The 22,782-nt window shown below is 47.5% G+C and overlaps 1 protein-coding gene across 3 annotated transcripts in view; it reads right to left on the bottom strand.

The window, feature by feature from the left end:
* The window catches only part of sema6a (sema domain, transmembrane domain (TM), and cytoplasmic domain, (semaphorin) 6A), a 95,815-nt gene extending 73,774 nt beyond the window's left edge, over positions 1-22,041 (bottom strand). For all 3 annotated transcript variants that reach the window (XM_040195443.2, XM_040195442.2, XM_040195441.2), the window contains exon 1: positions 21,611-22,041. The gene's annotated coding sequence lies outside the window, so the exon portion shown is untranslated. The remainder of the gene's footprint in view (positions 1-21,610) is intronic.
* Between the last annotated feature and the right edge of the window lie 741 nt (positions 22,042-22,782).

Here is a 22,782-nt window from a genome sequence, read left to right on the forward strand (position 1 = left end):
TCCCACCTTAAGTCACTGAGAGGAAACACTCCAGCACATAGGGATGCTCTGGGAGTGAGGCCACACACACACACACACACACACACACACTGAATGAACAAACATGGAGACCGTTATGTCATCCTCGCTCTCTTTTTATTGTGCTTCTTCTTCCTCAACATACATACAAACAAACACACACACACTAAATCCAGCTCCGTCACAATGAGGCCATCGTGATGAGGGCAACACAGAGTTAACAGACAGCCATTCATAGGACACACAGCAGGGTCCTCTAAAATCTAAATCTGTCTATCTGTGTGTGTGTGTGTGTGTGTGTGTGTGTGTGTGTGTGTGTGTGTGTGTGTGTGTGTGTGTGTGTGTGTGGGTGTGGCTGCCAGGCGGGGTGGGCCTCAGTATAGAAGCCTACATGGCATGACCTCAGCAATGGACTTCTCTCTTCCAGGCCCTGGCACACGCACGCACGCACACACACGCACACACACACACACACACACACACACACACACACACACACACACACCACGCAGTGTTCCCAGCGTTCCTGGCAGCGCCGGTCAAAGCAGACTTGTCTAACGCTTCTTCGCACTCTGTGTTTCTACCGGTTACCCAATGGCTCTGTGCTTCTTCTCTCTTATATCCATATGTGTTCCACAGAGGGCCAAAGGACACTGAATACAAGCCGCAGTCACACATTCTTCACAAAGTCAGGGTAAAAAAAAACACAGTTTCTATCTATTCAACTCTTAGAAACTGTGAAAATATTCAAGGGCAGCAGCGAGAGCGGTGCCAGTTTCATTGCTCATCCCCTTCGTATCTTACTAGCGCCGCAGAAACAACAGTGCTGTTACTTGTTGTTTTGTTTTCGGGTGCCAATGACAGCAAGAGAAGCCACCTTCCTCTGTCCTCCGATGCGAACATTTTGCATTCATGCATGTGTGTTGTTTGACATATTTGACATTAGAATATTATCTCTCTCCAGCACCCAGCATCCTCACATAAACTACATAAACTTCCTCTCAGCCGCGCAGGAGGCTGAATAACAGATTTTGCAAACCGCAGCTGGCGATGCGCAGCGCCGCCCCGTACGTCGCTGCTGCATTATTCATCCACTTTATAAGGTAACACCTAAGGAAAATGAAATATTAGAGCTCTGCAAAACAAACATCCGGATTAAATTTGAATGAGAGGATTCCAATGCTAAGGGATGACTGATCTTTGTTTGTGGTTTGTGAATATTTGATGATTCGGTATATTTCTGCCTGCACGGTCCTAACAAAAAACGTCGCCTGAATCGAGGGTGAATGAGACGAGAATAGTCAGCTGAAAGAAGTTCGTGCTCGGACGAGATGTTGCATTGTCACGCTAACGAAGAGAATGAATTATATATTGAGCCTGCGTCGCCCCGCCCGACCCCTCTCTCTCTCTGTCTGTCAGAATGTGATGAGCTACGAAACCCTAGAAGCAGCTTTGGGTGTGAAACCGTCGCCCTCTCTGGGGGGCTTCAGCCATTTTGTTGAATTAGCATCTTAACAACCTTTCTGAGTAATTGAAAAAGTGGTGTCAGAGCCCAGAGTCCTGATCTCTGATATGGTAATTACCTCCCATTTACAGAAGAGACTGTCAGGGAGTCCTGAGATCCGGCGGCGGCAGCTGTCTTTGAGGAAGAAGCCGTAATGGCCTGCGTATGTCTCCCCCTCTCTCCTCGGGAGCTATCGAAACGCATTTGCCGGGGCACTTTCATTGGGGGTTGACATCTCTGATTATAAGATCCAGTGAAGTTGTCTAATCGTCCAACCGCAGCAGAGGGGAAGAGGATGAGAGGAAGGGATGGGAGAAAAAAAAAACGATAGAGGGATGGGGGTCTGAGTTGAAGGCGAGGGGCAGACCTTTCATGTGGTTTCTCCCCACGCACACACACACACACACACACACACACACACACACACACACACACACACACACACACTACAATGGGTTCCAGAAGCGGGTGTGCTGCGTACACACAGCGTCTGAGCTTTTGATGACATGCTGCTGGTGCGGTGCGGCGTGCACTGGAAGATGCATTTTGAGGAACGCTCGTCAGCGGCGAAGCCTCGCGGAGAGGCGTGTGCCGCGTAATCCTCCGTGTATAAAAACAGCTATTTAAAGTGGGAACGGGAGCCCAAAAATAGAACAAGAACTTCAATCAAACAACGTGATTGACGCCAAACCGCGTAAATCAACGCTTAGCCGTACATTCTTGTAACGCTGCAAACAATTAACTGCGACGAAGCCTTTGATACGAGACCCTTTTCTGAAGACGCCACCCAACACTTCCACGCGCAAGTATTTTCTGTCCGACATGAACGAGTGTTTGATCCCGCAGCTGTATCGGGAAAAAAAAAAACATGCCACCTGACTCGCGTCAGCCGGCTGTATGATTGTTGTTGTAACCATGGCGCTTTCATCACTCGGCGCCATCTTTCATCAACAACTGTGGACAAGCAGCTCTGCAAGAAACGTCAAAACAAACAACTCGGCGGGGGGGGGGCGGGGGACCACTCAGAGAAACAGAGATCTGTCGCCTTGGGTAAAACGTCTTATTAGGTTAGTGTGTAGAAAAGTGTGTGTGTGCAGTTTGGCAAGTAGGCAACTCTTTACGTTCATTTCACAAACTATTCCCTCGAAAGGACGGCCGCCATAGTGGTGTTGTATCATCTGCAATGTGTGGGCTGCCACGCCTTCATGTGACGCAACACTTTTTCTTTGTAATCACCACCAAAATCACTTGATTAGCTCGAGTCATTTGTCAATTATATTGCTCCCTTCGAGAGCCGGGGCGAGTCTCTAATCACGGTCAAATGGGGAGAGGGAAAAAAAGTGGTTTGCGGCGAGGAGGGGAACGAGAACGAGCTAAATGAGCCGTGATACAGTCGAAGCTGCCTGATTCATCCTCTTTATGCCTTTAAGATAAACTGTCGGTGCCAGCTTCATCAGCTGCTTTTAAGCGCGTAAAACGCCCGAATCTAGATTGAATATTGGCAAGGGCAGAGAGGCTAAAAGGCTCGTTAAAAAAAACGGATGAAATTACTGTAAGCCTTTACTTTTTTCATCTGGCTGATCGGTGCTGATGCTTCTCCACCCGTAAATGTCCTGTGAAATGTCCCCGTCGGAGTGACGCTGCTAATTACACATACGGGACATAATCCCATGGTATACATGGGAGTCTCCCCCTAAGTCCCAATCAATACAGAGTTTGTTAAAGAGCCACTAATGTCAGTCGCTCCGTGCTTGGCAGACGCTAACGACCTCGCCCTGGATCCAGATAGGACAGCTGAAGACACCCGGCAGACGCTGCGATCAATACTTTCTCAAACCGTCTCACCATCTGTCTCGCTGCCTCGCTCTTCTAAAAAGAAAATTGTATCTCCCACGCCTATCTCTCGTCTCCATTCTCCTCTCTCGTCAAAGTTCCTTATCTCTTCCCCCACTGACTCCCACCACACCCCAAGATGTAATCTCCCTCAGTCTCATTTACCCCCCAAACACTTTCCAATACCTCGTCCAATACATCACTTTAGCGATCGGTGACTCTCGGACCGTTCCTGTCCTCTCTCAATTCTTCACTCCGTCCATCTCTCTCTCTCTCTCTCTCTCTCTCTCTCCCTCCGTCTCTCCGCCCGGCCAACCGCTTCATTGTCGGTGGGTCGGGGTGAACAATGTCGGCCCACATGGGGCCCCAGTGCAGTCCCAGCCGAGAAGCCAGGGAGCACCAGAGAACACCCATAACTCAATGTTTCAACGGGGCAGCGGGATAAAGGGAAGCCTCACACATGGCTGACTATGTGGGTCAGCCTTGGATCATTTGTAGAAGAGGAGGCCAGCAACTGGCACCAGAATCCCCCATTGAGAGAGTGCATATGTGTGTGTGTGGGTGGGTGAATGTCTTGTCCCCCTGCAACCCAGTGGCCAGCCCCCCCCCCCCCCCCCCCCCCCTCGCCTCACTTTCCAGTTCATCCCAGCCAACTATTCTATGGGAAACCTGCTCTTCTCCGCTCTACGCCACTGCACCCCGACGGCTTTGTGAGCGCTGGGTACAAAACAGGGGGCTCTTAGGGGCCACCAATTAGCCCTCCCCCATGGAGCGACATGGCCGATGAATAGAGGGACCCCCAAACCGTCCACGCATATAATCTCAACCTACCCTTTGGAGGCTGCGCTGTCATAGACACACAGATTCCACCTTGTTTCTCGGGGAGGTCTCCCTCTTGATGAAGGCACACAAAAAAAAAAAAAAAACGAGCATCCGGATGCCAGCGAGTCACTTGGTCAGGAGAATGGGATGGAACTTGTTCTTCTCGCTGTGTGTTCATCCCGGAAGCCATGCAAGGGTGGCTTTGGGAGGTGGGTGTGAGGGGGGGGGGGGGGTGGAGGGAAGGTGCCTTTTTCTCATCAATCACCGTGTGACATAAACAACAATAGCAACTTGGAATCCATTACCGAAAATAAACAAAGACGTAGCAGGAGAGTCTGCAGCCAGAGGCTCAGACCGGAGGGACAGGCTATGTAAACTAAAGTGGTGACTGAGTAGGGGGGGGGGGGGGGGCTCTCGAGAGAACAACCCTGATTGCTGGTGAACTACAACACATGTCAGATTGACGAGATGTCTCAATAGGTAGTTACAGAAACTCCTGTGCCACTGTGTATCTCCGGTCAGATTTAAGGAACGGGAAGGCCAAACCAATTTACATATCAATATCAGAATTTACACAAAAGACAGATTTTTGTCCGTCTGGTTGTTACGTCTAGACTCAAACTCGATTCCTGTGTGAATGACTTGCTGCTTTTAAACATTCAAACTTCCCTTAAGTCTCCTCGACTATTTGGAACAACTCTTCTATTGACTTTTAACAAGTGAGATTAAGAGTGCAAGCTACCTGCAGACAGACAGTCTGGCACTAACCTCCTCCTGTGTACCCATACACACACACACTCTGGGGGTGGGAGTGGGGGAAGACGCATGTGGGATACTTGTGGGACCGAGTGTCCTGCAGCAGTCCCTTTTCGCCTGCTGCTTCACCTTCCTCGCTCCAATGTCACTGAGCACAGTCCCTACAAGTCAGGTGAAGCCTTCGAAATGACCTCACAGATGCTCAAATGACGATGAGAAGTCAGAGGAAATACCCCACTGTGAGGCATTGGTTTGACATTTGCAGAGAATTAGTGTGCACATTTTCAATTAGTGCGTTAAAAAGGCTGGAGTCATCTTCTTCAGTGGTTTAATGGCACACGATAGGACGTTTGCACCGGCAGCTGTTTCTCAATGCACCAACTCCTTGATAACAACCACATAAACTGCAATGGATGAAAACACACAATAATTAGCAATATTTTTGGCATTTTGTTAAAATACTGCCGTAATTTGGATGGATAACTGACTACCAGGCAAAATCTCTCGCATAATGCATGAAGTAATGGGTCATTTCCCCGTCCGATTTCCATATAAACCCCTTCAGATCCCCAGCTCTATAAAGGGTTATCCATCACAGATAATGTGCGTCGTCACTCTTCAGTTGAATGATCCACTCCAGGAAGTTGTTATATTCGAGAAAGCTGAACATCAGCGACGCAGTAAAACTGAACCAGAAAAGTGTCTCCTCTCAACGAGAGGCACATGCGCTCTTTGTTCATCCCCATCAGCAGTGGTGCTCGGCTGGAGAGTCAGGTGGCGTTTAGTCTTTGTTTCACATACATACCTAGGCAATAGTTTTTTTATTCCCTAACACTGCGCGGGTCAAAGGTCCCACAGTCTATAATTCATGAGTTATAATTCACAGCGTACCGAGTGCAGCAGGCACGAAGCACAAATGTCTCTAACAAGGGTTGGGGTGTCGTCCCGTTGGGGCCCGAGGGTGCAACTTGGAGCATGTTCTACACATTCTTCTGTCACGCTGACATTTTGTTTCTCCGCTAAATAGCCGGCACGCCATGCGAAGGTGCAAAGCTGCCGGGTAGCAATGCTTTGTGGGCTCTCACTTTGAGGCAATAGATCAATGACTTCTTGTTCCCACGGAAAGTGATAGGAAGTGTGAAAATAGCTCCACTTTAACCCAAATAATGGGGAGGCTGACCCAAGGTCTGCAGAGGTCTGTCCATTTTTGATTAGCTTGTGACCTCGGGGTAGAGTGGCGACGGGAGAGAGGTTTGTAAAAAGGAGATAAAAACAATTGGATTTGTTCTGTCTTTGTCCGTGGCCTTGATAGTTTTTTTCAAACTGTTTTAAACACTTTGGGAGACGGAAGTAGGAGCGTCTTTGGCTTCTCTGTTTAAAAGAAAGAAAAGGATCCAATCAAATGTGCGGGGCGCTCTGAGACCGGCGGCATGGAGGGAAGTCGGGCACCGTTTATCTGCATGTACATGAAGGGACGGAGGCAGATGAAAATCTGCTACGTTTTCCCTTTCATCTCCCCCTCTTCATCTAACGAAAGGTTAAGGAAGTGTGTGTGCGTGGATGTGTGTGTAGCCAACAGTCGTCTGTATCAAATGGGAAGAGTCTGGGTCCGGCAGATACTGAGTGCCAATCCAATATCGGTGTTTAATTACCTCTCTGTCGGGAGGAGACTGTGCAAGCCAACACTAGACCTGACTTAAAGCTTTCTTAACTTTAAAAAAAGAATTTATTTTTTATTTTTTATAAAATAATGGTATTCCATGACAGATTAGCACAATGTCTCGATACCCATAATAAGATATTTTAATCCGTTCCGGATATATATTCGATATCATTTTCGGTGTCCTCTAAATACTTTGTGATCTTTCGGCAAAGAAACAGCTTCAGGAATGAAAGCTTAGACAAATAAGGTATTATCGATGCCTCCTCTCACAAAGTGGCTGGCGCAGCTGAGACATTAGTATACATTAACATAAGATTAAACCTTAATCACTGGATGCAACAGTCTCAGGAACAACTTTATAATTACATAACTGTGATAAGTGAATCAGTTAAACTCGCTAGGTTAAGTTAATATCTTATGTCAGATGCGATGCGGATCTGTCTTCATCCACCACTTTGATCTGGACTGAACTATCCCCAAAAATGACTGAATGCATTGCAATGAAGTTCCATACATTCATAGACATCCATGTCATTATATAACATATACTGACAATTAACCAACACCATGACCACTGTAAACATCGTACTCCAGGTCCATGACCCCGTGTAGTTGGAGAAATCTATTACAGGCCTTTTGAAAAGCGTTTCCCACCGCTGAGCCACGGTGTCTTTGTGTCTGTAGTGAAGTTTAATGAGAAAAGACAAGACTCAGCGTTTCTCTGACCCACAAAATAGAAACGGCGGATCAGCATGCAATGAATAGGAAAACGCATAAATGGAACCGTAAATAAAAATGAAGTAACTAATTAGAAAGCTGATGGTTCTGGACATGTTGGCTCATTAGCAGAGGGGACTTCTGAGGAATCTGCGCTCCCCAATAAGACTTTCCTGTCGAGCGAACAGATAAACAGATTCCAGCGGAGAGCTGCCTCATAATGAAGCGTTCTCTCTTTTCTTTCTTCCCCCCCATCTCAGTTTGTCCCTTCCCCAACCGCTCTGCTGCAACTGACCCCCCTCCCACCCCCTACTTCACCCGTCTTTGCTCGCCTTTCTCAGGGTCAATTAGGCTACAGTAACTAAACAGCTTTACACCCTGTCACATTCCACCCAGTCCCCCCTCATTGAGGGTCTACGACTTTCCCTAAAACAAACGGGCTTTGAAGGAACCCGCTGCAGAGGCTATTACCATATGAACAACTCACTTCCTACCGCACAATTAACTACCTTGACAGACCTTCTGTGGCCTCGGGCCGCCGTCCGTGGAGCTGTGTTATTAACGGGGGATAAAGAAGGGTCTGTGTGCAGGTTGCCTGCCCTGTTTGGCCTCCACCGCTCTGGCCGAGTCCGCCCGGCTCCCGCTTTCCCAACGCTGCAATATTTACTTCATAGGGGGTCTACACCTAAGTACACAAGAGCTCACAGCGGGGTGCAGGCCGAAGCACAGGGAAAATACATGGAACAAAAACACACTCGCACACACATTTGCAGAAAACGCATGCATGCACTTTCATCTACAAGGGCACCATACTGTGCTCTTGAGAGGCCAGACTCCACCAGAGGCAGATCTATTTCTCCACATCCGTCTCCTCCCCACGGAAACTCTTTGTCTGTCAACAACTGAAATCTTTAGGAAGGACGAGAAAATGTAACCTTTTACAATTTGATTATCTGAAGACCCAATAGAAATCGCAACTTTTCTCGGGAACGTTTTACGACAACAGGTATATATGATGTCACTAAATGATCCAGTTTTGTCTTGAAAATATCTGCCGGAGCGCCAGGGCAATCTGTAAATCTGAGTAATATTTCCTGTGGTGACAAACGTGAAAGGCACACCTGTGCGGGGGGGGGGGGGGAGTGGGGGGGTGATCTCTTCACCTGATACTTTCTTCTGCATCTTTTTCCCTTAAAGGCTACAAGAGGGTCCGCTGCATTCAAAAAATGGCAGAATCGACTGAAAGGGATACAATGGGGGGAAATATCATGTGTTTGTGTGCGTAATCTATACATTGAGTTGTCGTTGAATGGCTCTTGTCTGTGATCGACCACCACGGCTTACATCCTCGGGCCCGCGCGGTGGGGCGGGGCAGCCGCACCGTCAGTCTTAGCGCGCAAAGAAGTTTGTTCTTCTCCTTTTGAACATAAAAAACATCCCATCTACAGCATGGTTGCACACAGGAAACACACCCTGCAATCAGATCTACATCGAAACAGAGAGGGAGAGACCCTACATTCACCACGCTGCCAAAATGTGTAATTAAAGAAGAAGGCACACTGTTGGAAACCATGACACAGTGTTCTTAGTTTGGCGCTCACTCTGGTGTTCAAATTCCGGAACATATTGTTATTGAAAGAAATGTGAAACAACAGATGGTGTGGGAAAGTGTTTATATTGTGCAGCAGTACTGTGTCATACCTTGATGTAGTGCTGAGTTAGAAGGAGAAAACAATCTCATGTTTGTGTTGAGATTGTTTACATACCAACGATGCAAGTGGGTGAGCTATGTAGAGAAAATGTTATTTTAGATGAAATAATAATATGATTGCATTATGCATATTCAGTCCGGCGTCCGCAGTGTGGCTGCAAGTATTACATTATCAATTAATCATTATTTGAATGACCTATTTTTCATTTGTCTACTGAAAAACCGCCACTACCGTCTCGAACAGTCCAAAACCCAAATATATTCGGTTCATTGTCACATATGAAAAAGAAAAAACATCCACCTATAAATTAAAAGGGTAGAACAAGTGCATTTCTCTTGAACAATTCATTGAATCAAAATACATCCAAATATTTCCCTGTGTTTCCCAGTGGTCTGTACACCTGGCTGACCCGATACTTCCATCATTTAATTGTGTTCTCCGGCAGGCATCTGAAGTCTGAGTCAGAGAATCCGGCTTCTCACGGAATCAGATCTTCATCTGACGGCAGTCATCCGACTCCCGGCACATGTCCGACCGACCGACACCGGATACACAGAGCCCAGCCCAAACGCCCGATAGTGGATACAAGAGAGGGACACACTCTTTGCCCTTAAGGCGATATGTGCCGCCGTGTGGCTCTGGATGCATATGTGTGACATTGAGAGGCTGTATCTATGACATATAATTGCTTGTGTGCACATGCCTGCAGCCCTGAGTGTGTGTGTGTGTACCTCTGAATGTACGTGTGAGTGCCCATCATCCAGAATTCCCGGCTCTCCGTCAGAATGCCATAAAAAGCCCCTTCAAAGGCGGTTATCTTTGAAACGTACTTGTTCATCAAACCCCCTGTTAGAGGCGGATAAAGTTCCATCATCCGCCAGGTAATAATACACACTGTTTGTCCTCTCGCACAAATGGCTGCAATGCAGGTGCGCGCCCCTCTCTCTGTCTATTTGAGAGATAGCTATCAGTTAAAAGGGTAACCAAAGCCTCCTCGCTCCTTGCCGGGTTTCCCCCCCTGCCCTCTTCATTCGGATAACTTCTCCTTTTAGCTTTTGTTTACTCGGGGCATATGGCGGATCGAGTGCAATCAGCAAGCTGTTACCCATGACTAACCTTTCCCCGCAGTGTTTTCGTTGTTAATGCAATCTTATGACCACATCATACGATGGCGGAAGAGGAGGGCAGTCTGAGGAGGAGCACGGACACACATAAGCAGGACCAGTCTTAATGCTCCTATTGATTACACCCCCCTTACACCCTCCTTAGATGTAACCCAATGCGTCCTGGGGAATGAATTACTATTGCTAATGGATATAAAAAGCTCCTGAGAATCGGCCACCATTCTGGCCATCAAAATCAATACCTCCCCCCCAACCACAATCTTTATTTAATCTCAATACAGTGGCACAAAGAATTACCTGTGAAAAGCGGATGAGGAATTGTTCTGTCAGAACAGAACGGGAGACTTTGCTCCTTATGCGTTGTCCCAAAATATCTACTTCATCCCACTGAAAGTTCGCACATGACAGCATGCTAAGCGGCTCCGAATGATCAGGCCAAGCTAAAAATCCACTCTGTTGCTCTCCGAGAGTAGAAAAATAGCGGCACTCTCCCTCCGTTTCCTAAGTGTCCGACTCACTCATATCATTCGCAGGGGATCGCAAATAACAATCGATTAATTAAATGCATCTCCCCGGCGCTCACGCTTTCCATTCGGTTGCGGCTGTAGTCACAACCCAGGCAGTATTTACTGTAGCAATTAGCCCAGTGTTACAAGCATGGAAATCACCGTGATGAAGGAGTCACTATCTGACTGCCTCCAGGGGGGGGACGGGAAATGTGAGCGCTGAAACAGACAGTCACGCCTTATTATGCGAGCGCTGGAGGTAAGAGTGAGCACTGCCTCCGTGAGGTAATCGGGGCCGCGTAGGCCGCTTGCATGCAGACAATCGCCCCGAACAGGACTGAGGCGCTGGTGTGCGGAGTGGGAATGAAAATAGCTGGAAGCCCACAGTTTCTTCTACTCAACAATCAGCTCATCTCACGGCTCAGGATGGAATATGAACTATTGAAATATTAAAAAGGGCATGGGGAATTGTGTGAAAATTCTAATATGAATAACAATTCAAATTCTAAAGGGCATTAAATGGCTTTTCTCATTCTATCTCGACTAAGGGGCACCACATATATCATACATCGTTATGGTCAAGTTGTGCCAACAAAAGCACATAAAAGCACGGTCACCGTAAAAAGAAGAAGGAATCGAACGGATAGGTACTAAATTCTACCCCAGGACATATTTCAAAGTTGTCATTTAATTGCTCGGCTGTCACTGGTTTATTGGCTGTAGGTCCTGCTTTATTGAGCTCACGTGTTTATGTTCATGCTGCGTCTGAGGGCATGCAGGCATGCGCGCAGGAGCTGTGCAGACCCTGCGTCTGTCTGTGTCATCTGCCATTTAAACAATTTGATTATTTGTAATTGCATTCTCATTCCAAGCCGCATTGTAATGACGGCAAATGTCTCGGCTGTGCTATCCGTGAGCAATTATTTACAAAAGTCTGGGTCAACCAGAGTTAGACTCTGTGACTAACACAAGAGCACACATGCAAACAAACACTGAAGTCCTTCACCTGTTAATGTGTGATACAAATGCTCTACTACTATACTGCTCCGGCGCCATGTCCCCTCTCATCAGCCGTCTGCGAGGGAAACTATTTGTTCTGGAGGAAATATAGTTGACCACCGGATCACAAGACCAAACGGAGACGCGAATGCGCCACACGAGGGGAAGTCAGGTACCGAGCGCGGGCCGAAGCCACAGCATCGACGCTGAGCTCCAAACTCCCAGTGTTATCTAGGTCAGAGCGGCACCTGCGTAGACTACCACCTCCTCTCCGTGCTGTCTGATTTCTTTGTTGTCATGTGGGGTGATGTAACCTACTGTAACAGGTAGTGGCGCTGTGAAAATAAGGCTACAACACGACTCTCTCTCATAACAGAATTTTTGAGGAGGAACGGTGAAAAATAATGCTTATTGATAGATTGTGGTGTTCTAATTTGCAATGCGACCCAAATAACCCGTAAATAAAGGTTTCAAAGTAACCGTTCTGGCCTGGTTGACGGCGCTGCTTTTATACGGACACAAATGATAAATAAATCATCACTTTGGAGAAAAAGAAATCCATTTGGCAAAATTGTAAAAAGAGCCATGTTAGGTAGACGGAGCTGCGCCACTTAAATGATTAACGCATAGCAGGTCTTGGGTCAGATAGCCCAATTTTCCTATCTTGTTACCAAGCTAGCATTACTAGACTACCAAGCATTAGTAGAGCTCGTGCACCCAGCGTTAGCTCACATGTGCCCTGACACAGGGAAGAGATAAGACGATAGGGAGGAGGAAAGGAACTGAAGACAAGGGGACTAGTTTATTTAATGTCATTGTTTTTCCGGTTCCTTCTAGACAGCATTGGTTTAAAGCCTCTATCCAAACAGGATTCAAACACACACACAGTCTCATAATCTCTTCCAAAACCTGATAATAATTCTCTTTGATGGTGTCGGACCAATTTTGACTCATCAAACTCTCTTCAGAGGAGCCTTGCGCTTTGCCATGCCTCCTCACTTTGGCTCCAAACGCCAATCAAATAACACCGGGTTCAAACCCTGTGTGATAGCACAATCGATAAACGGAGGATTTGTTGGTTATTTAGATGAAATGAAACAGATCCCACAAGAAACAAATACTGAGAACTGGTCAGCCAGACCGATGAGACGGCCCTGGAGTAATTAAGGAGGGGAGTGGATCAAAAGACGGGCCGCTTCAGTGCGCAGCTTCTGCGCTGCCCAATCAAAGTACTCAGGAGAGCAGAACAGGCCTCAGACAGACCAGAATCCTCAGTCAGACCAACGCAAATGAGGCTCCGAAACATGCACATGGCCTCAAACACCTTCACAAACCTCATGAATAATCCTGTAAAGGCACAAATCAAAACCTGGTTTAGAAAAGCCGAGAGGCTTTTTTTAAACAAATAACACACACATTGGAAAAAAGGCCCCAGTGAGACTGTGATGAATGCATCAAGACGAGCATGCTGTGAACATTATCAGAGTGGGGGGATGAATGAATACATTATCATGCCAGGCACAGCTTGTCTGTCTGCCTGTCAACGCGTTTGCCTGATTACCTGTCCGCCTACGGCACCGAGCACCTTTTGTCCGGATTAAAGGGGCAAGGTTGAATATTATTTATTTTCGTTTAAATGCAAAAGTTTTGGGAAGGAGACGTGTTTACTTCCTTTTTCTCTGCGTGCCATCTTCCTGGCTGCATCTGCAGGGGACGGATCCATATCATTCCTTGGCAACGAAAAAGTGATGAAAGAAATGGACATTTTGGGTAAATACAGTCCGTCGATGAGAAGATCAATACCTCTTTAAAGTCTGTGCTCCTGGTGACCATATTTCCAAACCAGGACCGTTTGCCGTAGCACATTCACACATACATGCAGGTGCGCATGTATGTGGTTATGCACGCAGTAATGCCGTTTTTATCAGGATGGGGTCATTTCATCTATTAGCAAATGAAGAGATTGATCCCCTAAAATCCCCCAAAACATAGTTTATTGAATGCTCTTCGGTTCTGGTGCAACTTACTTTAGGAGCCTTTATCTGTTGTGCTCCCAAGTCACGCCTTCTGCTGCCTGTGGCTCATCGCAGGACATAAACGCATTACTTGAGATCCTGCGATTTTAACGTGATCTTGTGACGATACAAGAATCCAGGTCTGTGCACGGTCCTACGCCTCTAGGGTCTTGTTGGGGGGGAGAAATGTAAAATGTATAAAACATTTTATGGATATATTTATTTCAGGACTGCGTGACACCGGGAAAAAAGTATGTGGGGTAGATATGAAACTATAGCCAGCAGGCGATTAGCTTAGCACGAGGACTGGCTCTGTGCAAAATCTAGCTAACACCTCAGAAAGCTCACTTGTTTCTTTGAAACAAAAACTGAGGTGTGAAAATGACACCTTGACGTTTTTACAAGGTGTTTCGTGAAAGCCAAAAGAAACTTCCTGAAAGCCCGACTTCAAGAAGTTTGCCCTAACAGCAGTGAAACAAAATCCCCATAAAACCACAGGATGCCGTTTTATACGATTTCTGGGTTTTGTGCTAATTAAGCACTTTAGATAGAGCCAGGCTAACTGTTGTTTCAGTTGCGCAAAGCTAAGCTAACCAACTGTCCCTTTAACGTTAATGATTTTCTTGAGGCAGCACAAAGGACATGCTTAATCGTTGACATCCTAACTAGACCAAAGCCACGGTGTTTTCTTGGTTTTGCATGTTTAACCAATCCCTGTGTCCTCTGTAGGGGAATTAGAAATGAGAAACAGTGAAACGTTTTCCATTGGAGACATGGTTCCCTCCTCCACCTGCCTGCTGGTCTTCATCCTGCACCGTCCCCTACTTTACTCCCAGTGTTGGCTACGTCTGCTGTCACACCGTATATCTAATCAGTCCAGTGGACCCGTCTATAACCAGCTGTCACCCTGTGCTGACCGTGTCTGTCTGTGTGTGTGTGTGTGTGTGTGTGCGCGTGTGTGTGATGTGAGTAGGCCATTGTGAGGCCGCCACTCAGCAGAGTGATGATAAGTACTCCCAGCCCAGCGCTCCGCATGAGCTGATGGACGGACAGGCCAAGAACACTGGGGGCCTTGTGGTTAGCCATGTGTGTGTGTGTGCGTGTGTGTGTCTTGTGGTGAAAAAAGGGAAAGGACTACAGTGACTGGGGAGTGTGTGTGTGTGTGTGTGTGTGTGTGTGTGTGTGTGTGTGTGTGTGTGTGTGTGTGTGTGTGTGAGAGAATGTGTGTTTGTGGTGTGTGAGCCTGAGTGCATTTCTTTTTTTCCTCTTTTTTTTCACCAGCCACCAGGCCATGCCACATGGCTTCAATTTGTTCATTAGCTATGTAATAAATGTGCACACACACACACACAGAGGTAATATTGTTCCGAGTCCTGGCTGATTGGATTCTGAAATCGAGGGCCCTCAGGGGAATTACTTGTAGTCTGCCAGCCACTGTGACCAGGAGAGGACTAATTTCCTAACAAGGTTTGAGACCAACCCCGAGGAGAAGACTGTATTTTTCTATTTGCTGTAAGGACCACTTCGACTGTAAACTAAAACAACGATTTCTTACTATGGTTTCAGACATTAGCAGCAGATAAGCCATACCTGGATTGTTTTGACTGTGTCCCAGCGGCCGAACGTGAAAGTCTGTCCTTAATTATGTCTTGTGTTTGTGTGTCGGGTCATTTTGAAGATTTACCAGTCACCTGGAAATAATTAATATTCACCCAGGGGCCCATTACATCCAATCTATCATCATCATCAGCGTGTCAGACGAGCGAGGGATGCTTGTTACAAATTACCTGCTGTCCAGGATTTCCGTTGATGCTTGCTTGAGCTGAGCTCATCTCTGGCAGCTTTAGTCGGCCTGATAAATGTTTGCATCGCGACATCCCCGCCGACCAATCATGCGAACACAATTTATTTTTCGTCGGCGTGAAGCAAATCCAGAAAAACATGGATAATGGACTAAATCTGTACGGCTGTGTTTGGCCTATACGCGTGAAAACCAGCAGTGGGTCTGTGGACATAAACATAAAAAAGACATAAAAGAAGAAGCTGCTTGTTTCGGCATTCAGTGGAGCTTATAACTTCTGGGAGAGAATGACTGCTGCTCTGCCGTGAGCATACAGATCACCTTACAAACTGGCTTTTCCTCTGCTTTGATGACTGATCCGCGCACACACACACAGCCATGAACGCCCCCCTGGTTCCCCAGATACTCAGGAGCATTAACTAGCCAGATTTGCACACACACACACACACACACACACCTTTTCCTCATCCCCCACCTGGATTCATTCACCTGCACCACCTGAGAATGCGACCCCTATGATGTCACTTGCAGGCCATCACTTCAAAGCACCCCGGTGCCAACGGCGCAGAAGAAAAGAAAGAAGCAGACGCACCCTATCACCTCCTCCTTTGTCCTCTGTCTCCTAATGGTACTTCACCCGCAGAAAGTCCGTGCAGGGTGAAGGCAGAATTACACAGTGTGCTCCACAATCAGGTACTCTTGGGTTTCTGCCCATTGGCACTCGCCGTGCACCAGTCCTACAATGACAAGCTCTCTTTATTCCTCTGACATGAAAGAAACTTCCCCGGCGCGGGAATCTGCCTGCACTTACACGCGCCTTTTGTGTGTGTATGAGCGAGTTTATGTGTAATTGTGTGCACACGCGCTACGGGGAAAGCAGTCTGTGTGCCCTGAGAATCCCCTGATTTACAGCGCTGCCGGTTGCCTGCTCTCTCCGAAAGCTCCCGTCGGTAATGCTCACAAGCAGGGTGCGATGTGATGAGACAAGGCGATAGTAGAAACCACTGCATTAGTGCATGGTTAGCCATTAAGAGCCCCAAATGAGATTATGAGGTCATATGGGAGGCACAAAGCCTGCAGCCGAAACAACAAGCGCCTTCTCTGAAAGTAGCGGCGTGTGTTCAGTATTCCCCTCTGCACACAGAGAGGGAGAGGGGGTCTAAATGTGGAGAGAGGGGGAAGATAACAGGTCAGGGCAGAGAACACAGACTGGCAGATAAACACAGGGAGACAGAGGGGCTTGATGGAAAAAAAGGTATTCCATGACTTGAAAATGTCCACAGCGGTTCATCTCCACATAATTCCATTATTGAATAACACATGAATTCAGCACAATTTGCCATCAACACATCCAACTGAGCATGAAGCTGGAGGGCCTGGCCCATCTTCCCCCTGCGCTCAGTGGAGGCCTTTCCCACTGTAAAGGAAGATGCACCGGCCCCCACGAGCTCTCTCCGTTCACAAGCTGCTGCCCACTGAGAAAAACGTGCTTCTTCTCTCTTTGGCCAAGGAAAGAGGGGCTGAGTGGGACCTCATCTAAATGTGTGTTGCGCGGGGCAAAGATGCACGCACGGACGGAGATGGAGGAGTTTGCTGCTGAGATAAAAATGGAATCCATTTTGGTTCTTTAAGCGCGCTCATCCACGGTGTGAGGACCTGCTCGCTGCGTCGCTCTCTCGATCCCATCTTCTCTCCTCTGCTCTGTTGCAATTGTTCTGCCTTCCCCTCGTTACTCTGTATGATTTCCTCCTCTCCTCCAAAGTCACACCTCTTTCCTTTCCGCTCCCTTCCCTATTCTCCTCCTCCTCCTCTTCTTCCTCTCACTTCTCTGCTCTCCAGGCAGCCAGGCACCCCAACACCGTCTCAGGTCCTGAAACTATGGCAACGGAATGGGAGAGCAAGCGCTCTCTATGATTAATAGATGAGAGATGCGGTGCCAATCGCAGGGGCCCGGGGAGGAGGGACAGATGCACTTGAACAACGCCGCGCAAACACGCACGCGTGCTCACGGGGAGAGCGCACACATTCAAAGAGCCCCCACCTCCACCGCCGCCGGCATTAGCCGCCCTCCCTGCTTTGTGGTACAGTTATATATATGTGTGCAGAAAATGGGGGAGGAGGGGGGGGGCACAAGGTGGGGCTAAAAGGGGATGAGAATAAGCAGGAGAGTTTATCTCACATCCAACAAGCAAACCGAGCACAGAAATAACCGCGGCCTCGGCGGGCGGATGTGCAGCCTTAATGAGTCTTAACAGACTGTGTGCTCTCTTCGTGACTCGCAGCTGGCCGCTGTCTCTCTGTGAAAGCTTGACAGCAGGACAGCAGCCAGGACATAATACTTTTAATGCCCGTGTGCCGCGATTGACATCATCTGATCTGTGTGGCAAAAGACTCTCGGTTCTTTTCGAGGTCGGCCATTCATCCATCTCTCAGGCAATCGCGCTGCTTTCGGATTATCCCCCGCAAATGCTTTTCCTCTCCAATCCATTTGAGTAATGACGGGCAACTGCAGCTGTGACAAAGGTATTACTGCGTGTTACGGACGCATGTACTGAGTATTTAAAATGTAAATCAAATTCCACGAGGGGAAACCTGATGTTGTGAGGGGATTTCGAATGTTGCTTGTTGCTGCTTTTGGCAAGCGGGTGATCCTCCAACGATCTTCTTCTAGCTGGCTATCACGCTCCGATTCACTTCTAACAACAGAGATGTGCCAAGGACCAACAGCCAAAAAAACCACCAACAGACACTCCTGCCAATTCAACCGCTGACTAACAGCGCCAGGCCCCCCCAAAAATAAGCCTTTTGCCTGGTTTATGGCCTCCAGCTTCCTCGCCGTAGACAACACACCCAATCAATTATGGTAATGTGACGAGTATCAGGACTGTTTAACACATGGGCCGTTAATCCAAACGGATGCACCGCGGAGTCATTTACTGGGAGCCGGAAGGGGTTAAGGCTAAGTGCGTGGTGTGGGGGACGGGCAGTTAGTAACGACCCAGGGAAACTCAGAAAACATCCATCGGCAACTGATCAGCGAGTGATTACGTTTTCAATGAGCCATGCTGTGAATGAATGGAGCACCCTGGACCAAACTAGGCGGAGAGATGTATTAGATCTCTACAGGACCGTGAATAGAATTTATCACCACCTGTAAACAGTGGCGATATGTTCCAACTTAACCAGAGAGGATGGCGGATAGTCGACAAAATATGCTGCAGGCTCGCATGCATGCACAAAGCAGAAAGGAGCCTAGGCACAGGTCCACCATGTCCTGCGGGCCTCTATGGCATCATTACGGTAGTTTTCTTAGATAAAACAAGAGGCATTTATCAACTAATGAGGTCAGCTTCAGACGGTCGGTAGAGAAAATCATCACCAAGACCGAGAGGGAGAGCGAGAGCGAGAGGGAGAGGGAGCAGCAAAAGGTTAGGTTAAATGGAGAGGGGGGTTGCATAATTTGTTACAGCACGTCGGATTGTCTCCACTGTTTCTTTTTTGAACCTCCTGAATCACAACTGACTCCTACTGGAGCTGGAGAGAGACAACTTCAGCGCAGCTAAAATCCGCAACTGCGTCACGTAACATTTGTGATGGACAGCTGCATTAGAATGCGTCTGTGATTGCAGTGACCCGCCAACAGCTAAATGTGCTAAAACACATACGCACGCTCGTGAATGTCTTTTCAAAATGTTTTTTTTTTTATCGTTCCACGACCAGAGCACCTTTGTCATTTACGCAGTGAGGCTCTGCAATTGGTGCCGCTGCAATTTAGAAAAGATGTGAGGAATCAGGGAAAATGGGTTAAGGGTCCATAAATCACATCCGGATGAGTGCGAGGGGGTGTGATGCTTTCTCGCACTGCAATCGTTGGTATAGAAAAGGAACTTGAAAAACACACCATCCCACACACCAAGGATGCGCATCCATAAAACATGGCTTTTTGTCATAAAATATGCATAAATACGCACTATTGAATGCTGGGTGATGACACTGACTGAATGAAGACCTGTGGTTAACAGCAGCTGACCGCTCTCATTGTTTATAATAGAGAGCCAATTCATTTATCAATTATTCAAACCTACTGTACTCTTGCTGGATCTGTCCTCAGCTGGCAAACTGCCTCTGCCCCCCCCCCCCCCCCCCCCCCCGCACCCTCCTCCTCTCTCTCTCACACACACACACACACACACGGGGTGACAAATCCACATCAGTCACACACTATGCCAACCCCATCGCTATTGTTAGGGGATCGGCGGATCAAATGCTCCACGGAGCATTGCTCCAAATACAAGCAACAACAGTGGTGGCTCTGATCTATTCTGCCTCTCCAGGAGCAGAGCGGACGGGCTGCTGTGTGACAAAGGTAATCACGCTGTAACGCATGTATCAGCACCGCAACACGGCCACGTATATCGTGAGTTAATAGCAGGATTAGCACTTGGGTTTGGGGCTCTGGAGCCTCTTGTAAAACACCCTGGTAGGATTTGCAGCCGGTGCAAACATCTTGAAAAAAAACGTGCCTGCAGGACATTTGAATGCCTTGAGGCTAATGTTGTAGGATGAGGCAAAATGTTCAAACATTCTACTATTTCACGTTTGAGATCTCAGTGTAATAGCCATTGCCAGCATGCAGCTATGCTGACTGCGAAAAAAATATATGTGAGGTCATAAAAGAAAAGAAATATGCAACACACAGGAGCACCAATATTCCCAGTGATGTGAGTAAAAAGCAGAGATCAGCCTTTCCTCTGAGCGCTTCTCCAACCCTTTTTTATTATTATTTATATTATTAAAGGCTGATACGAGCATCATGCGCTGCCGCTGAAAATCAGCTGCCAAGAGAAGCCATTAAATACTCCTTAGATTCACCCATTTATACCATAACCCTCGCACACTTGATCATCTCTAACCTACGTACAGTTGCCGAATCCCTTTTACCACCAGTGGGGAGGTTCTTTCATGCGATGAGGGGAGAGGGGAGGAAGAGAGAGGAGAGGGGAGACCACTGGGAGGGACATGGGTGTTGGCTGTCGGGCTACAGGAGGTGGTTTGTGAGGCCTCTGTCTCCCCTCCCAGCTCGTTAAAGAAATAATGTGCAGCAGCACTTCATTTAATGACAAATCCACTTCTAAGAATGCTGCAGTTTGGCTGCTGTTCGGACCTGGACAAACATCCAATTGATCTTTTAGCACCAGAGTAATAGAGGCCACTCCGCCTCTTGGTAGCTCCAAATCCCTGGAACAACACCCAAGAAAGGGTGTGCGTGTGTGCGTGTGTTGGACAAAAAAAAAACAGCTAAAGTATCATAGTCCAGAACAACTTAGCATCAAATGAATAAAAAAAATGAAAATAATTAATTAACCTCAAATATCTGCGACTATGATTATTTTTGGATTGGAGAGCACAAAACTGAAAAAAAGGTACAAACGTCAATTGCCGCTCTCATTCTAAATGTCCAATGATGAAATTGCAAAATAAATGGCTAATGAAAATCCCGGCATGTCCTGTAATAATATTGGAGCAAGCTTTTTTTCATACGAATCTAAAATCGAAATACGGTAATTCTTCATTTATATTTTTCCGTCCATAACTATTAGTCTCGTGGCTGTTTTATTGAACCGTTACGGTGCGATGTTGAGGTGCGTTGAAGCACCGAGGACCTGGTCGCTCCGAGTCCCGCAAGTTCACAAGAGCGCATTTCTCCTATTGCCCTACATGTTCCTGCTATATACCATATAGCATCATACTGACATGTTTTTTGCTTGGATTTGGACTCGACGAGATCCACAATAGGTCCTCTGGGACTGACACTTCTCTATTTAACGACCGGTAAACAGCATAAGAGGGATTACGCACCAAATTGTGGTCTGTTTACACGAGCAGGGTGTGTGTTTTCTTGTTGCGTTAAAGCACTACAGCACTGGGAAACACTCACTTAATATTGTCCTAACAATGCTATAATGACCACGGGAAAATCACCCTAAGTTAATAAAGTAGCGCTGGGAAAGCCGCGGTGCACTTGTCTCGCGGGCAGCCTGGCCGCCCAGGCGACGAGCCGCCCGGCGGGGCTGCGAGGGACACGGGCGCAGGCTAACCACGCGCACCTAAAGTTTTGAAATAAAGAGAGGAACCCTTACCTGCAGCTCATGAATGGATGCGCCCCGGAGTTGTTTCGCGGCTCGGCCCGTTAGTAATCCATGAGACGGGGCTCTCACGGGCAGTTCAGACGCGTCTCGCTTCGGAATAACAACACGAGCGCTACTTTTTCCTCGTGCGCTCCTTTTTGTTACATGCCGCGCGCGCTCGAATCGCACCTCTTCAAATCGGAATATCCATCGGAAATCCACACTAGAAAGAAGAAGGGGGAAGAAGCGTCTTGTGTTTTTATTAAGTGCCCCTTGGTGGACTGAATAAACCAGTGGTCCCAGAACTAGCTACGGATCTGAATTCGGTCCTTTCCACAAAAGCCGACGCTCATCCTATTTGGAGATGAAGCTTCTTACCACAGACTGGAGCGCAGCGCAGCGATCCCAGCTGTCACCCACCCGCTACACACACACACACACACACATAGGGAGGAGCTTGGAACGGGAGCTATTGTGTCAATGGGTACCAGTTATGGACAACTGTCTTTTCTATTTTTACGCGGCGGCATTTCACGAGAATGCGCGTTGGAGAAGGACAAATCCCGGCAGTTGAGACGCGGGATTAAAAAAAAAAAAGTATAATGTTGTTAAGGTTAGTTGGAAATTAAAATGAGGTTAACTGGCGCGTGGTAGTCGTGCGTGCTGGTCTGATGGCTCTGTGCCACATGCGGACTGTCAACGGTGATTTTGAAAGAACAATGAACAATAAAGATGTGTTGTTGGGGTTTTTTTTTTCGTGCGCCGGCGTTGGGAATCGGGATGCGATCAGGTTCAAAGCCTCTCTTGTCTGTTCTCTCTCTGCCTGCTGGAAGGTTCTTTTCTTCCCTGGTGGTCTTTCCTGGTCCCAGGCTGTCGCGCGCGTGCACACACAAAGGAACGCGTGCTTTTCAGTATCAAATGGGCCTTTACTTTATTTGGCCCAGATTCCAGATGAAGTCTGAAAACAACTGCAAAGTTCAAAAAAGTTGTTCCTTGAATTTATGGTACATTTAGGCTACAATCTGATGGATGGCCAGCTCTGTGCACACACAGGTAGAGGAACACACACACGCACACACCGCCACACACTCTTGAGACTTAATCAACATCCATTTGCTAGATTGAAAACTGCAAGCCCGAAAAACACAACTACTTTGCTAAAGCGCTCAGACGCACAAACATCA

This window comes from Gasterosteus aculeatus, chromosome 13 (genome assembly GCF_964276395.1).
Source record: "Gasterosteus aculeatus chromosome 13, fGasAcu3.hap1.1, whole genome shotgun sequence".
NCBI lineage: Eukaryota > Metazoa > Chordata > Actinopteri > Perciformes > Gasterosteidae > Gasterosteus > Gasterosteus aculeatus.